This window comes from Equus asinus, chromosome 4 (assembly GCF_041296235.1).
Source record: "Equus asinus isolate D_3611 breed Donkey chromosome 4, EquAss-T2T_v2, whole genome shotgun sequence".
Classification (NCBI taxonomy): Eukaryota; Metazoa; Chordata; class Mammalia; order Perissodactyla; family Equidae; genus Equus; species Equus asinus.
This window is the reverse complement of record NC_091793.1, coordinates 95,484,351-95,503,553: the sequence shown is the minus strand read 5'-3', so window position 1 is coordinate 95,503,553 and position 19,203 is coordinate 95,484,351. Positions and strand designations below refer to the sequence as shown.

The window sequence follows — 19,203 nt, the reverse complement described above, 5'->3', positions numbered from 1 at the left end:
TAAGAGCAAGAACTCATTTTTGTGTGGAAAGACTACTAAAAGTTCCAACTAATTCAGGACTTCTGCCTCTGGTAAAAGCAGACTAGGTAATTTGAGGGAAAAAAACTCATCTTGCTTTGGAAAACTTGAAAAGCTGGGCTAAAATATATATGAAAAAAATTTGCAGTTTTGCTTCCACTTAGAAGGTCAAAAGCCACAACCGAATATTGCTCTTACCTTAACAATGAGAAAAGGCCAGATAATCTACAAAATAATAACTTTTCTTGAGCTCCTCAGAAAGCTAGGGTCACAAGGCAAAGCGATTAACTAAATTTCAAAGGGTAACAGGCCCTCTGAGGAGAGACAGGACATACGAGCCGTTTCACCTTTGACAGGACAAGAGAGGAACAGGTGCTCATTATGAAAGTGGGTAAGAAGAAAACAGCTAAAATTGTACCAAATACTTAAAGGCCAGAATGGGTCAACAGAACAGTATAGATGCCCTGGGATCCCACAGACACAAAAGGATATGCACTCATTCATAAGCTCTTTTTTTCAGGCACCTACCAGCTGCTCAGCAGAAAGACTGAGGTCAGGGCAGGAGACCCAAAAGAGCACTTTGGTGTCACAAAGGCACAAAATCCTTTCTGATTCCCCAGACTCTTCTCTAATACAAAGCAAAATTTAGCCTTCTAGGACTGAAAACCTTCACACCCCAGAGCCCTGGAAAAGATCCATAGTTACTAGAAAGAGGCAAAAATCATCTGAGCCCGCTGGACGGGAAGGTAACTGTCTTGAGCCCGGAATCTTACACTGCCACAAAGCAGAGATCTGCTACCAGCTGGGGAAGGGCAGGACGCTCTCCCACCAAACAACCCCACAGAGTCAAGGAGGAGTTTGGGCGCCATGGGAGGAATGGGCAGGGACGCTGAAAGGCCCAGGTGCACAGGACACTCCTAACGTTAAGACTGGAGCAAAGGAATCCTGAACAGTTGTGCCCACACCAGGCACTGCAGCAAGTAACAGGCAACAGCACTCAGCCAGCAGGAGAGGTACAAGAGCGTAAAAAGATGCTGCTTCTGTTAGGCAAGCATGCAAGACATGCTACAAGGGGAAGGTGGAGAACAAACACAGAAAGTCCTGGCACTCTACGTCCCACACCAAGCACAAGGAAGCAGCAGTTCTGCTGCTGGAATTTGAAGTCTGTGAAAAAAAGCAATCAATATAAATCATCACATTAACAAAATAAAAAGGGAAAATCATTTGATACTCTCAATAGATAGAGAAAACATTCAAAACCCAGTTACGATTAACAATCCCAGTAAAATCAGAAGAAAGTAAGTTTCTCAATCTAAAACAATATGATATTTACAAAAACATTACAGTAAATATCATTCTTAAAAAAATGGTGAAAGTTTTCCCTTTGATTTGAGAATAAGAGCACAATTTCCTCTCTTCCCACTTTCATTCATCGTTGTTCTGAACATTCTAACAAATTCCATAAGATATGAAAAACAATTAAAATTATAAATAATATTATCTTTGATCACAGACAACATAGTTCCTTACAGAAAATCCAAAAGAATCTACTGAAAAAATATTAAAATAAATAAGTGAATGTACAATCTACTATATACAAGGTCAATATAAAAAATACTTTTCCTTATTCAAGGAACAAAAAGAAAGTAAAGTTTTAAAAAATATATAATATATAATAATATTAAACTACATAAAACTTCTAGGAACAAATTAACCAAAAATGTACAAGATCTTTATGCAAAAAAACATAAAATATGATTGAGAGAAATTAAAAAGACCTAAATATATCAAGCACATATATATATGTTCCAGATTAAAAGTTTATATTGTAATTATGCCAATTCTTTAAAAATATTCTTAAAAATAGATTGAATGCAATCCTAACTAAAATCCTAACAATGTTTTTGTCAAACTTGACAAAGTAATTCTAAAATTCATGTGAAATAAGGTAAAGTCAAGATGATTTAAATAAAAACATGGTGGGAGAACTTGTTTTAATAGATATTAAGAATAATTAAAAAGCAACCATAGTTAAAATACTGTTATAAGTAGTAAGGAGAGACTGATAGACCAACTGAGAAGAATAGTTGGCCCCAAACACACAGACACATATGGACATTTGATTTATGATAAAGATGGCATCAAAGAGCAGTGGGCAAAGGAGAGAATTTTCAGTATGATTCTGTAACAACTGTATATTCATTTGGAAGGAAAATAGGACTTAACATCTACTTCAAACCATTCACAAAAATCAATTCTAAGTGGAATAATCTAAATGCAAAAATATGATTAAAATTAAAATTAGAAACTTTTCCTCATCAAAAACTCCAGTAAGAAATTGAAAAAGCAAGTCACAGAGAGGGAAAATGTATTTGCAATGTTTAATTGACAGGGGGCTCTTAATCCAAATATAACTAACTTCCACATATTAACAATTAACACAATAGAAAAATAGGCAAAAAGACACTTGAACAGGCAATTTACAGACAATAACATCCATATGGCAATTAAACTACATAACATAACCACATTATTCAACAGGAAAATGTAAACTATACTCTCATAAGAATGGCTAAAGTTAAAGAGACTGATAATACCAAGTATTGGCAAGGATGAAACAATAGGAACTCCCATACAGAACTGACAGGAGTATAATTAGTGTAACTACTTGGAAAACTGTTTGGCAGTATCTACTGAAACTGAAAGCTTGTATATAATATAAGTGAGCAATTTCATTGCTAAGTATATATTCAACAGAAATGCATGTACATGTGCAAGAAATTTTTAAAAGAATGTCCATAGCAGCATTATTCATAATTGCCCAAACCCAGAAACAGCCCAAATGTCTATCAACAATATAGTGGATAAATACTCTGTAATATTTTTATAAAATGGAACACTACATAGCAATGAAAACTAAGGAAACACGCAAAAAACATTAATGAAATTTAGAAATATATGTCCAGGAAAGAAAACTAGACACAAAAGAATGCATCTTATACAACTATTTATGTATGTACATAAATTCAAAAATCAAGCTAAACTACAATTTTGTATTTAGGGATGCATGATAAAATGTTAAAACTATAATGAAAAGCAAAGAAGTGATTACTATAAAAGTCACAGAAAGGTTATCTGTCAGGGAATTGATAGAAGGGGAGTAATGTTTGGGAGGCAGATAAAGTGGGGTTTCTGGGATAAAAGAAATGTTCTATTTCCTGATCCGTATGATGGTTACATGGGTCTCTGCTTGTAAAAATCATTGTTTTGTACCCTTAATGCGTAAAAACTTGTAATAAGATTAAAATGGCAATAATTCTGTAATTTAATTTTATAAATTAAAAATTATGATACAAAGTTCAATGAGTATAACTAACACCTGTTGAGAATTTACTGTGTGTTAGGAACCACTGTAAGTGCTTATCTCATTTAACCTTCGCGATATTTAGAAGACTTAGTACTATCACATTTCAAAGGTGAAGAGACTGAGGCACAGAGAGCCTACATCGTTGACACAGTCACACAGCTAAAGACACCTCATTCTGGGATCTGAACCCACGCCTCAGTATGGTTCTGGAGCCCACGCTCGCAAGCAGTACATTACGCTACTTCTCCCATATAGAAAAAGAGAGAGACTCTCTAAGCTGTGTGTTAGTTTTTTCCCTTGTCAAAATTATTGCTTAGTATGATAGGTAAACTAAGTCTAAAATATTGGTCTTTCATGGACCCAAGATATTAAATCTTTAATTTAGCACTCTATCCTTGTTTCATTTTAAGCCCTGCTAAGGAAGAAAGACAAATCACATTAAGATGACATATTTACTATTCTAATTTATAATTGAGCAATATCATAAATTACACTGTTCCTGTTGCCCAGCACAGAAGTGAATGTATACAAGAGATTCATCACTAACCATAACGGGTATTTCTCCCTAGAGGTCAGGAGAATTTTCTCTCTACACAAACACTTAACTAAAGAAGGGGAAAACTCAAAAAAAAAAAGTCTCTTTCTCTAACTATTAGTAACATCATTTTCCAGTTCAGTCAACCTGGAAATCTCAGTTATTTTTTAGAGGAATGATGTATAGTGGTTAACTGCAGAGACTCTGGAGCTTGACCAACTAGGCTCAAGTATCAGCCCTGCTATTTTCTAGTTATTTGACCTGGGACAATTTACTTCGCTAATTCTGCCTCAGTTTTCTCTTGTACAAAATGGGGATGACGTTAATGACTACCTGTCAGGATTGTTTGAAGGTTACATTAAATAATAAGTGTAAATAATTTCAAATACAGCCTAGTACATAGTAAATGCCACACAAATGATAAGGATTATTATTACTCTCTGACCTTACTCCCTTCAAAACCTCATCAATATCTATTCCTTCCTCTCCATTCCCAGTGCTACAATCTCAGCTCTTGACCTCATTCCTTCATTCTTATACTGTAATATTTTCCTAAAACTTGTTCTTCTTGTCTACAATTTTTCCAGCTGGAATCCATTATAAAGACAACACCAGACTGATATTCAAATATGATTTTTTTTTTTGTTGAGACGATTAGCCCTCACAAAATATTCTCTTTGTTTTTATTTTAATTGCCTACCAATTGAATTCAAATTTCTTACTCTGATTATCAATATTTCCTAGAACCTAGCTCCAACCTTATTTTTCAGTGTTATCTGTTTTTAGTCAAACACAAGAAACCTATTCTGTTGTCAAACTAATTAATTTACCATTCATTGAATATGAAGTATGCCTCTTCACCTCTAAGCTTGGTATACCAATTCCTTGACTTCCCTGTTAACATTTTCCACTTGCATTAAGACCTAGAAAAACGTCATCTCCATCATGAAATCTGGAGCCAGTGCAGTTCAGAACTATATCTCCTTTCTTAAATCTCCTCTAATGGTTTATTTTGTTCACATATATATGACCTTTTTATTATTTCTCAAATTACTTGAAACGGTTTTATTAATTTCATTGCTTTGGACTATCCTCCTGATGCCCTATCCTAATATCATATCCTTTGGCTTATTTATGCCTGAGCATATCTTATTTCCTCAAATTGAAGACAGAATTTTCTCGAGAGTCATTTTTGTCTTACCCTCCCACTTGCTCTAGTACTTAACTACCACAGTGCCTCTCAAAATAGGAGCATGCAATAAATATTTATTGAATTAAATGTAATCACTAGCTTTGTCTTTCAGAAACCAAATATGGAGATTGAAAGTAGAAGCATTCTATAAGTTTTTCACTCTCAAACCAAGAGAAGTGTGAGAATACAAAAGACTTGATCCATCTACTTTTAGGGCAGTAACATTTTAAATATTAGTAAGATTGAAAATGTCCCTCAGGCAAAATGTTGCTGATGGTTTGTTTCAGGAAATGATACGTAAAGGAAATGGGATCAGTGGATGACTGAAAGGGAAGAAGATGAAGATCACACACAGGTGACAACAGAAGGTATCAGTGTGGCCGACGTGTTGTAAAGGATGTCCCTGAATGCTGACACACTTGAGGACTATAAACAGGGAGGAGAATGATTAAGGTAAGCTGAACTCTTCATTCCAAACTTCTCTGCACTGTATGAAGTGGCTGAGGGACTGCAAGGATAAGGTGTGGTGTCAGTCACTTCAAATTCTGAGAATTAAGACTAATAGAAGTATAAAATATGGTCTCTGACCTTGGGGAAGAAACTCTTTTATTTTTTTAAGTTTTCTTTACTCAAACAGCATTTTTTCCAGGCAATTAGTTTTGGATTTCTGAGTGGTCCTACCAACAAGTAATATAAGGCAATTGCCATTTGTTTCAGTTAAAATTCAATCATCAACTACTTATTTACTAAAGAATTGATATGTATGATTTAAGGTTTGGGAGAAGGGTTTTTACGCAAATAAAATAAAGTTAGATCAGCCACAGAATTTCAGTGTTTAACACCCAGGTTAAGAGAATAAAGAAAAGAAGCTTTAGAATTAGATTGGCCTCCAGCTTATTCCTGTGAATGATAGATTTAGACCATCTGTGGTGCATTTTCCTCATATGAAAAATGGGGATAAGAACATATGTACCTCATGATATTATTGCTTAGATTAACTGAGATGTTGAATGTAAAGTGTGTGGGATAGAGTAAATACTTAATAAATATTGTTTTCTTGTCCACATCACTTCAATTTCCATGAATTGTTTAATGAAACATTGAAAGAGATTGTTCCTTCAAATTATTTGACCATCATTTCAACTCTTCTCTTTATTTTGTATCCATAAGTTTGCACTGTCTCCTTCAAAATAAACATTTCGGACTCCACAAGCACTTTACAACTGCCTCCCTCTTTTCTCCAAAAAGCACAGAAGCACACTTTCAGCCTAGGTATGCAATCAATGCACAATGGGATATATATACACACACTCATTTTATATACCATATATATACATGCCGATTACCTCAATGGTTTGCTTCTTCAATAAAAGCTCAAAGAAGTAAAGATATCCACTAAAAGCATTTTGCTCTGTTTATAAAGAAGGCTGAAGTTTAATTTCTTTTTGAGCATATCAACGAACAGTATTCACTGAGTACCTTTGTTGTGTACACCATATGACACGATTAGGAAGTTATAATGCTTATTAACAAGCATACTTGAATTGAAATATCAATTTACTATGTATCTAGAACTGTCCTATACGTTACATGTGCTAACACACTTACCACAGATGAGGTAGTTCCTAATTTTATATCCATTTTAAAGAGATGTTAAGTAATTTTTTTCAGCCACACAGCTAATAAGTAATAAATCCAGAATTTAAAGCCAGGGGGTCTGAACCCAGAGTCTGAATTCTTAAACCACTGCACTATGCCACCTTTTTCTGAAGTAGTTATCTTGGAAGACAATGTATGCACACCAATGCTACCACCATCTCTTTCATACTTTTCAAAAATTCTATTTTAAAATTGTCCTCCTGATCATCCCACTTCATCAAACAAGGAATCTGAGCATCTGGAGGCTAGGACTCTATGATTCTACAGTCCCTTCCAACTCTAAAATAATAACATGATAGTATTTAATTGTGTCTTTTTTCTTAATGAATGAAAGAAGACTCTTGGAGAACTTAGCAACTCTAATTCTAAGCACTTTTTATTAAGAATAATTTAGGTGATTTATAAACTTTCTTTCAGAATCTGCATTTTCACTTATTTCCTACTAGTTCAAAGCAGTCCAAGTGAGGAATTGCAAAGTATCATTTGAAATGAAAGCAATGACATGATAGACAGTAGAAAAAATATATATTCACTACTTTTCAGGATAACGCTTAAGCAAAACAAAAATCCAAAGAAATAATCAGAACGTGTTTAAACTCTTAAATATTCAGGCTCTTAAGTAAAAGTTATTTAACTTTTCTAAGTTATTGGTGGAGGCAATATTTTCTGAAAAGTCTTGTGTTCAAAACCTAGATTCATCACTTTGAACAGATATTAAGCAAAGTATTAAAATTTCTTGGGTCTCAGTTTTCTTATTTATAAAATGGGAATATAAATATTGATCTTAAAATATTCGGGGCAGAGTTAAAGACAATACGTATAAATTAGCTGATACACAGCAAATCTTAATACTTATTTCAAAATTCCTTTTTAAAATTTCCATACCAACACTGGCTAATAGCACTAATGTCTTCACTCTTCTCAACTTACGATTTAGAGGGGAAAAAAATCTCACTTAAATATTAAGTGAGAAATATTATATGCAAGTTATGTACACAGAACAATAGTAATATGTCATTAGAAATCTTGAAATTATACAACTTAATTCAGACTAGCAAATAGCTCACCGAATTTTTATTTTTTATATACATGTTGCCTCAATAGTCACAAATATCAAGAACCGTAATACAAATGTGTTCTTTTATGACTGTCTGCCAAATTCATTCAGCATGACTGCAACTGAGTGGAAAAATAAAAATACATATTACTTACTGTATGTGGCGCTTGGCAATTTCAAAGTGATTTGCAAACATTCATCCTCAAAATACTCCTACAAATTGCATCTGTGAAAAGAAAAAAATCCAAAAGAGTAAGCAGTTTGCCAAGGTTACAGAAAACCTTATCCAGATCAACAAATACTTAGATACTACATACTTTAACATAGTGAAATAAAGTTTTGCAAGTTATAAATTGTACATCTGGTAAAGTAAAATGGGCTGATGAACAGAACTATTCTCAATTATATGCAAATATTCTACACATCAGTCGAGGAGGACGCTCTTAAGGAAGAGGTAAGAAGGGTCTGCACATTGGCTTCAGAAGTATATGCAAGAAACACAGTGCCCCCAGAACATGGCAGACCAACATAAAAGCATATTTAAAAATATGAGATATTTATAAGTAAATTTGGATGGAGATTTGAAGTGGTTATTAAAATAATTCAAGTTTTTAAAATGTATGTTTGTCTGACATATGAAGATCACTGAGTTAGAAGAGAATTTTACTTGATTTACCCAGAGAATTGCACTAATTCACTTTGTACTTGAACTTCAATTCTAATTGAAAACATTGCAGTGAGAAAAATGCAGGCATGCCACTTGCACACCTCACAAAAATACACAAACATTCATTTCCTTTTCAGAAAGTCAATTATAAGGAGAAAGTTATTTAATCAGATTTTATTAATTTGTTTTATAGAAGAGGTGTTGGGGAAAACACATTAATTTCGAAACAAAATATTTCAACAAATGGATTTTATGCTACTGGGTATACTGTTCAAAAGAACTGTTCAAAAGAAACAAAACAAAACACAATCTAATGATCATTAAAGTAACCCTTTAAAGTACAATGTGTTGTTTCAGACAGAGCAGCCACACTTTGGACAATACAAATAAAAAGTCCCCTAAGTAGCAAGCCACTTTAGGGAAACATTAGTTCTCGGGTGACCAATAGAATTTCTGCCCAGAGAGATCTGGTTCTTTATAGTACTGAGAAGAAGTACCAGCTTACTAACACTGGAGGTGTGCTTTTGTGTTCACTAAAACCAACTATAAGCAAATCAACAGTTCAACAAGACCAACAGGCATTCTGAGAGTCTAATTTATCTTCCTCTAGCATGTGGGAGACAACAGGATGGCACTGGCCTCTCCCCAGAACAGGAATGAATGATTTTCCTAATGCTCAACACAAAGTCTCTCAAACAAGAGGAAACTAGATAGAGTTCCAAACTTATAATTAAATGTCAAAAGTAAATCAAGAAATTCTTAAGAAACTATGTAGTTTTATAAATTTCATTTTTCTAAGTTTAAAACGTAGAGCTTAATAGAAGATAAAAATTTATGTTTACATATAATTTCAATAGAATTATAAAGTTATAACAAGTTTCAGACCTGTATATTTCTTCATGCTTTAGCATATTCATCCTCATAGACAAGAGAATTGAAATTAACAGTAATCATGTGTCCTGCCCAATTTAACCCAGCTAATGAGAGGTGATCCTGGACTCAGAACAAGCTTTTCTGACCCAGATTTTTTCTCACTACAACACCTTCCTAACTGCACCCAGAGTAGAGGTTGCAAACTGGGGCGTAATAACCAAATCTGGCTTACTGACATGTTTTGCTTATCCAACAGCATAATTTTAAAAAGATTTTTAAAATATTCGAAAGAAGATTTCTCATAAGAATCTTCATTTCTAGCTTTTTTGAAAGAGGGAAGATTTCATAAGGCTGGTCTCCAAACCTCCAGAGAACAGAGAAATGGTTGCCCCTCTTGCATGGGACCTACTTTCTGAACTCACCTATTTCCCACTTTTACAAGCTGTCTTCTCCTCCGCCATTGTCATGCACTGAAGTGTTTTCCTCCTGATCCTTACCTACCAACTACAATCAGACCTCTTTGCTGTGAAAGTGGAGGAAGGATTTTCCTTAATTAAGCTCAAAGAGCTTATTTCATCAGTTGAAGCAACTGCTTATAAATGCATTTCACCAGCTTCTTACAATCAGGTGCTATTGATTAGTGATGTTTTAATCTATATACATGTTTTTAAATTTCATGGGCTTATGTTTCCATTTGTTTAAATATATATCTGATAATTTTTAAAGCTAAGGTAGAAATTACAAATACAATCGATTGGTACAAATCAAGGGAATTAACGATCCTAAATAATGATTTTACATTTATCAAGGACACATCCTTCAGAGAGAGACTTCCCAGATTGACAGGTGGACCATTTAGTAAAATAAGGATAGAGATAAAAAATATTCAACTTAACCAGATAAACTAGACTAAGAGAACACTGACAACAAAAGGTAAAGCTATGCAATCCACAAATTCTGGTTACATCACGGCATATTGCAAATAACTTGAAATATCAATATGTTTTGTAGAATACTTAAAAAATGTGGACCTGGAATTCTGGGTAGTTGTGGTAATAGCAGCCATCTAAATCTGAAACTCTTCACACATCCTGCAAAAAATATACAGCCAGCCAACAAAAACAAATAAAAACACACAAATCCTAGGCCTTGAGCATAAATGGAATTTGGAGAACAATAAAAATGTCAAATTACTTGTAAACAGAAAATTAAACACCAATTTCTAACAGAGCCTATCTTTCAAGCTCCCACCATAGGTATTACAGAGATCTAAGCGGTCCAGAAAAACTGTGAGGAAAAGAGAAAAACAAAGGTCCTAAGCGAGCCACAAAACACACTCTCAGAAAGTCCACTGAAACTATGAAAATATTGAAAAATTGCCCTGGCATATTAGAACACGGACACAGGGAGGAGACTCAAAACTATATGGAATTCCAGGTGACATTTTTTCGGGGGAAAGAGTAAGGCATTTCAAAATGATTGGGATATGTCAAAAGGACATAGGCCCCAGCTTCAGGAAGCTCCCACTAGTCAAATCTGGAACAACTGGAAAATCAAAACAATAATTATCATAAAGAATTAAAATTCATTACAGAAAATAAAATATGAATAAAGTACATAAGGAAGAAGCGAAAACTCCTCCTTTGCATAGGATGCCACCCTAACAAATACAGATGGACCGATGGAGTTAGAAAATCACCATTAAGCAAAATTTACAGTTAACTGATTCAGTCAAGAAAATACCTGTGGATCAGCACTTGCGGCTGAAAGTGTGATGATGAACCAAGTATTTCCACAGTCCTAAAGAATCTTCTCATACATCACTTATTAATTACAATGGGGAAATAGTAACTTTCAATGGAGAAACTTGGCAGAGACCACCTTAACTAAATAATCAAAGACAACATCATCAATAACAGGACAAATACACATGACGTGATGCCAAGTATGCACTTGACAAGGACACCACATCACTTCTGTAGTATATCTGCCAAAAATGCATAACATGAATCAATCATTAGGAAATATCAGGCAAACTCAAATGAGGAAAGTCTGAATATTATCTGGCCTGAACCCAAATTGAGGAAAGTCTGAAAATACCTGGCCTGAACACTTCAAATTCGAAGTCATTAAAGAAGAAATTTAAAAGACATGACAACCAGGGGCCAGCCCCAGGGCCTAATGGTTAAGTTCAGCGTGTTCTGCTGGGGCAGCCCAGGTTCAGTTCTCAGGCGCAGACCTGCACCACTCATCAGCAGCCATGCTGCAGCAGCAACCCATGTACAAAATAGAGGAAGACTGGCACAGATGTTAGCTCAGGGCTAATCTTCCCCAGCCAAAAAAAAGAAAGAAAAAGACACAACAACCAAATGCACATGTGATCCTAGATGCACTGCGAGTTACAGTAACAGCATTTTGTTAATAATGAATTTCTTGATTTTCATAATTGCACTGCGGTTATATAGGACAATGTCCTTATTAGTAGGAAATACACACTAAAATACTTCAAGTAAAGAAGCATGATGTCTGCAACATATTCCCAAATTATTCAAGGAAAAAATTACATGTATATGTACATATATACAGGTGTATACATATATATAATTATGTAAATATACAGTATGTGTGTATATATATGCATACATATATGGAGAGAGAGACAGTAAGCAGAAATAAAGCACAAGGGGCAAAATGTAAACAACTAATGAATCTGGACAGAGAATATACAGGGTTCCTAAGTACAACAACTGCAAATTTTCTGTATGAAACTATATCAAAATTAATAGAGAAAAAGGGTAGAAATAAATGTTTTATTGTCATTGAAATATTTGGCATCACAGAAAAATAGTCAGTCAATGAAGTGTTTTTAAATCAAGAAAAAAATTAAGAAGCTAGAAAAGAAATCAGAATCATTGCCCAATGTTTTAGACAACTAAAATAACAAAAATCCAGATATATATATATACATATATTCTCCTGTATTTTGTATATTATATATTTATATATACCTTATTTATTAAATATGCATATCTTTAAAGATATTATATATTTATTTAAAATTTATATATTTATACATGCATATCAAATATATAAAATACAGAAGAATGAAAATAAATGTGGAATCTAGCTTTGGATTTTTAAATAAATAATATATACAATATTATATTCAGCAAATTCAGCAATGTAAAGTTAAATAATGAAATGATATTCACAAAAGAAATGAAGTCATCAGCGATTTAAAAAAATAAAGAAAAATATTGTCAAAAAGTTATCAGTCTAAGTGGTTTTTCTTTATATCATTGCTTTTCTAAATAAAAATTACCAAGGTCTTTTTATAAAAATTCAGAAAAAAACATAAAAACTGAAGTCACTCAATTCCTATAACAATGTACTTCATGAATATCTATTCTGTCCTTATTTCTAGAATATTCTTTAAAGAATTATGCCATATAAACCATTTTATAATTAGATCCTCTTTTTATTTAATTGTGAATTTCTTTCTGTGGCAATATCACTTTTTTTATCAGTACAATGGGAAATCATTTCACTGATTGATATTCCATATATGCCACCATTTATTCTGTATTTTTTGCATATATAAGTTGTTATCAATATCTGTTACCAGAAACATAAAAAATAAAAAACACTGCAAAGGTCTTTTGGTACATATCTTCTGCCACAGCATCATTGTTTCCTGAGGATTGAATACCCAGAAGTGGAATTGCTTGATCAAATTGCATGAGGCTGTTAAGACTTGTTAAACTATATTTTATTAATACAGATGCACAGAGTTTTCACCTTTGAACCCCACAATCGGGTTATATTTTACAATTACTACAGCCAGTGGCAGTTGTGGCATAGTATTTGTTACCTGTTTATGCCCTGATCTGGCCCTAGCTCTTCATATTGTCACATCTTGAAGCGAGTTCTATGCATTCTTGGTATTATATGCATTGAGTTTAACTACCTTTTAAAATGTCTTCCAAGAGGTTACCCCAAAATTTGACACCAAAATAAAAAATTGTTTATATGGAAAAGCATGGAAATAGAGCAGCTTAATAAAATAATTATTTCTTTTTGGAGGAACTTACACAATTCCTTATTTTCTTACAAAGCAACAGTCAAGTATTTTACAGGACCCAGGAAGGAAAATACCTACAAATGGATGAAAATGTGTTACAGTCTTGTAACTGACAACATTCAAGAGGATTATTACATGATAAGTGAAGCAAGTGCAGGCAGGAAACACTACAGATCCCTCCAGATCATCCAGGCAGCAATACCAGGTCTCAATTCTAATTTATAACAACAGAGTATCACAATGCCTAGACATTACCAGTTTTTAACACTAGACATTACCATTTACATTTTATTACATTAGACATTATCATTTTTTAAGTGCCATTATAATTAACGCTTCTCCTTGTTCTTCAACCTACTTCAGCCACTTTTCTTTCTTCCTAAATTCACTTTGGATGCTTGCAAATTCCCACAGTTTTAGCAACTTTCCTAGTCTGTGTATTCATATTTTGTATTCTTAAATTCTGGAGATTAACACAAATTTTAGTATAAGCGCCCAATCGACACTTCTGGAGTGTTAGTTGATCTGCCCTGGCAAGTCATTGATTCAATGACAAATAATAAGCTATGCCTCCCTTTACACAAGACAGTGTTTTCTTTACTGGTTGATAAGAACATAGTGTGAGACAAAAACTAACCCTTCTGAAGTGAAGACATATGAAGTCTTTTGCTTCCCCTCATATTTAAGTCCTGTCATTGTGTCAGAAGAATAAAATTAGATTAACCCAGAATGATTTACTTCTCTCAGTCATGTTGGTTTTTACCCTTATTTGTTCTGCTCTTTGAGGTGAATGAAAATCAATTGTCTTTTTGATTCATTCTTCTGTTTTCCTAGATATCAAAGCAAGCTGATTAATCTATAACTTCTAAAGTCATCACTAGTATTTTCTCTCTCTCTCCCCATTTTCGTTTGGCCTTCAAGAACTCTAAACTAACTCCCTCGCACATTTCCTATTGTAAATATGACTTGATAATAATAATCCTATGATAATTTCAATCATGAAAAGCACGACAAATCAAGATGTCCTGAATATTGCACATTATTTAAATGTGATTTTCCTGGAGTCTATCAGCCAACTTATACCAGTGCATAATTCCATATCTGGTCTATACTCCATGGTCAAATGCATAGGTAATGCCTTGACCAAGTTCCTGAACACCGTTGCCCCTTGATTTTTGACTGCAAGTCCACCTTGTTGACAGGGTCTACATTGTGGCGTTCTGTAACCGAAGACTGTTTCATCCATCCCTCTTCTCTATTCATCCACTTGGGGAGAAGTCAAGACCTGTTTCCAACTCAAGTGGGTCCTTGGTCTGTTCTTTGCTGCCTTTATTTTATTTCATCTTTTTTTCATCAGATGTTGAAAGAACTGGCAAAGTGATCTTTCCAAATATTCACCAGCTTCTCCATGTAAAGAGCACTGAACGCCTTCTCTTTCATCACCTGCTCCTATCTATCTGAGGAGATAAGAGAAAATGTTGGTTCCTTCATCCTCTGAAGTGAAAGCTGAAACAGTTTTGCTTAACTCACTCCACCCTACTCTCAGCAAACACCTGCAAAGCACAGCGTATTTTATATCCTTCACTTCACTATTTTCCAGTCTCTAGAAAATAGAGGTAGAAATTTTACCATTTCCTTTCCATATCCCTATCTTCTGACCCATTCCACTTGCATGAAGTTATTCCAACAACTAATTAGACACAGGCAAAAATTCATGTTCAGAGAACTTCATCAGTGTCATTTATAATATTTATAATTGTAGATCTGTAAAAGCAACGAGTGTCTAACAATTAAAGATCAACTAAATAAGCTGTAGTTTGTGCAGATGATAGAATGCTATGCAGTCACAAAATTCATGTCTCAAATAGGGTTTATTTACAGGCATAAATCTTCAATATATATTTTTAAAACAATATAAATACTTCTAACATAATGATAAATAAGGTAGGAATTGTGTAAATAACTATAAATACACACATATATTTACATTATAAATATATGTATAAAATTCAGAAACATTAGAGGACTATACAGCAAAATGTTCATAGTTATTTCTGAATGATTTAAAAATATAATATCAATTTTCTTTTTTATACTTTCCTTAATTTTGTAAATCTTATGAAAAACATATATCATGTTATAATATGAAAAGAAAGAAAGAATACTAGTTTACAAACTCAGAGGGAACAAAAGCAACAAAGTGTATACATAAGAACCAAACATACAGCTATAAATCAGGCAAAATTTCAGCATTAAAAGAGCTGGAGCATAGCATAGACAAAATTGAAGCATAATTATACAATAAGATGAAATTGTCAAAAAGTTGACAAAACACGATTTTTTTGATGTGGCTGGACCTGCTAGTTGCCTCCTCAGTATCTATTCACTCTCCTCCCTTGGTTGCAATGTGCACTTTTAGGCTCTTTGACCTTTACCTGCCTGAATTGTAGATATTGGAACTCTGGCAGCTATTTTGAGTGCAGGAAGCTTAGAATGGCTACAAGGATCCCTGGTGACAATATACAGCCATCCTATCAGGCTTGGAAATCAACATCTAGACTTCATATATTGTGAGGGAAACATACGGCACTAACTTTAGGCCACTCTCGGTATACACTGAACACAGTTTCTAAGTAATGCATATTATCTAAGAATTCACAGGTAAAAATAAAAAAAGTTTCTCTGTCATGGATTTAATCATTATTTGATCAGCATATATATATTACCAAATATTAGGATTCATATTCCAAATCATACTTAAAATGAAGAATAATTTTGAAGGAGTTCAGAGGAGAGAAATGGAAAGAACTAACATCTAGGAAATTAGGATACTTAAAAATGACTCAAATAGAGAAATTTATATGTCATAAAAGGAAATATTTAGTAGTTTAATTATATTTAATTGCATGAAGGGTTATTTTTAAAATTAGATTCCAAGTAATGAAATAGCTTTAACAGGAGCAGGAGAGATTATATTATGCACTAAAAATGAATTTCCAGAAACTAAAGATTGTTTAGATACCAGTTATTAAAAAATAATGTTAATACTCTTTGAACATGTTTAAACCTAAATTTAGAACTAGAGCCTTTCAAATCCTGAGATCCAATTAGAAATGTGGTGTGAACATGTGGTAAACTTTAGATAGAGGATGTCAGTTAGTTTTACATTGTTTTATGGTCAATATCCGTGCTTTCTTCATGTTTTATGCCATTGTTTAAAGGTATCACATTTTTGTTTACTTCTTCTGAGAATAAGTTAAAATCGAAAGTGCATCCTTTACTCCATCGCACCATCCAAACATATAGTGTGGCAGGTTGTATTTTCCAAAGATGGCCACAACATCTCCCATCCAGCATGCTCTTCTGCAATGTGACCTTGACATTCACCCATCATGAAATGAAGCTATTTCTTTACTTACTAAAATCTGAGTAAATCCTAGGACTCCTTTGATCAAGAGGATATGGTAGAAACAATAAGGTACCAGTTCCAGGAGTAGCCCTTAACTGGCCTAGCATCTTCTGTTTTCTGCCTCTTGGAGAACTCAGCTGCCATGTAAAAAGTGCCAGCTACTGTGTTGGAGAGAGAGGCCATGCTGAGGAGCACTTAGGCATCAGACATGTGAGTAAAGAAACCATATTGGACATCCAGTTCATCCAGCCTTTAAATGACTCTAGCCCTAGCCACCACCTGATGGTAACTGCATGAGAGACCACAAATGAGGAAGGGTCTCCCAGCTGAGCCCAGTCAACACACAGAACTACAAGAGATTATAATATATTGCTGTTTTAAGCCACTAAATTTCAGGATAATCTCCTGTATAGCAATAAGATAACCAGAAAAATGTGATCTTCCTGGAGTCTAAAATTGGGAATTATAATGCAATAATCTGGAATCCTTTATTTATATATCTGACATTATATATATGAACATATATTGACTAGAATGTGAATTGTTTGTATGACAATCTCTCTGTTTTTCTGTCTTTGTCTCTACTTCCATCAAACGAATTACCTTATTTCCAATTAAAAATATTTCCAATTGTTTTCTGGCTAGTTGCTGATATGTGTACTAACACAGATGTCTACAAGTATAAATATATATATAATGTATGTGTGTGTGTGTGTCTGTATATATATATATATATATATACACACACACAGTGTGTTTATATACATATACACACACACACACACATATGCATATATATACAGTGAGTATATATATATACTCAAGTGTGTTTTGGGGCCATTCAGCCTTTAAAATAGATTATACAGCAGAAACCTGAATGCTGTTCCTATGTGAAGAATCGACAATGTGGAAAGCAGTTTAAAATTGTTTTCTGTGTTCCCTATAAGTAGAACTCAGACCAATAAGACCAATGAGAGAAGTTACACAGAATCAAATTTAAGCTCAACACAAGGAAAAGCTCTCTTACTGTGAGGAATGCCAAAACAGAATGGGCTGCCCTAAGAAAAGGCCAAAGGAAGAGTTCAAGAGGAAATTGAATGTCCCTTCTCCAGGAAAGTTGAAAAGTACCTCAAACACTGGCTAGATGCTGGAATTAAATGGTTTTTAAGGACTCTCTTGAACCTACTAATCTGAAAAATCTGTGATGATTATCTTTGGAATAGATTATATTAATATTTTTACATCCTTATCATATTCCAGAAAAAGATACTAGGAGTGTCACAAAGATTTATTCAAAAGAGCATCTTTACATTCATAGCCCTTTATGCTACTGAATCAATATTTAACAATTTTGTAAGACATTTACTGAATAACTAGCTATATTATGGACTTTGGTAGGCCTCAGGGGAACAATGAAGAATGTGATGCCTCCATTATGAAAAAGCTTATAATTTAAAATGGTAGACAGACGAGGACACAACTAACTATGATAACATGGTGTAAGTTAGCAACAGCAACACGAACAAAGTGCTACAGGAACAGAAAAAAAGGAATAGAATAATTCTGCCTTGGAGACTCCAGAAAATTCTTTTAAAAAGGCTTATCATTTGAGCTAAACCTTGAAATGAGGAGATAGGTAATTCAAGGCTGAAAAGCAGTGTGAGCAAAGAAACAGTCATGGACATCTATGGCATACCCAGGTAACAGAGAAGTAACTCAATGAATCCTGAAACTAGATTGGGAGAGCGTAGAAGATGAAATATGAGGCTGCAAAGATCATTTGGGATAAATTTCTACGAAAGGTTTGAATGATATGCTACAGAATTCGAAACTTAACCTGTAGAGCTTTCAAAGGTTTGGACACCCAGGAGTTACATGCTTAGAATTATATTTAGAGAGATCCTTCTATTGGCAATGTGGAGTGGAATATGTAAAGGATTACACGATGTGGGGTAGATTTAATTTAGAGAAACACGTCAGGCTTGGGTTTAGATTAGGTACAACCTTGACTGAGAGCAGGTGGGGTGACAGGATCACCCCTCAAGATCCCTTTCAATCTTAAACTCTGTGACTTACGTCCCTGGCAAAGGAAAGGAGTTCCAGATAAATTCTAATAAATGACAGAGGTGGTAGAACTCTCGGGCCAGTCTGGTGAAAATCATAAAGACAGGCTATTTCAAGTACCCAATGAGTTTTACAAGAAGTATATAAAGTACACAATCTTCAACTAGCTGACAAAGGAATTTGAGAGGAAAAAGAATCACAAGGAAGACATTAATACAGCACAGTGGAAAGACATTTTCAGCTATCCTACTGGGAAAGCCAGATAAAAATTTGACTGACCT

The 19,203-nt window shown here is 34.0% G+C and overlaps 1 protein-coding gene across 13 annotated transcripts in view; it reads right to left on the bottom strand.

The window, feature by feature from the left end:
- GALNT13 (polypeptide N-acetylgalactosaminyltransferase 13) overlaps positions 1–19,203 on the bottom strand; it is a 470,593-nt gene that overhangs the window by 433,061 nt on the left and 18,329 nt on the right. For 12 of the 13 annotated variants that reach the window (XM_070507781.1, XM_070507790.1, XM_070507780.1 and 9 more), the window contains exon 2: positions 7,984–8,054. The gene's annotated coding sequence lies outside the window, so the exon portion shown is untranslated. Of the gene's footprint in view, positions 1–7,983; positions 8,055–13,459; positions 13,519–19,203 lie in introns of those variants that run through there. The other variant, XM_070507784.1, reaches the window with a different exon arrangement.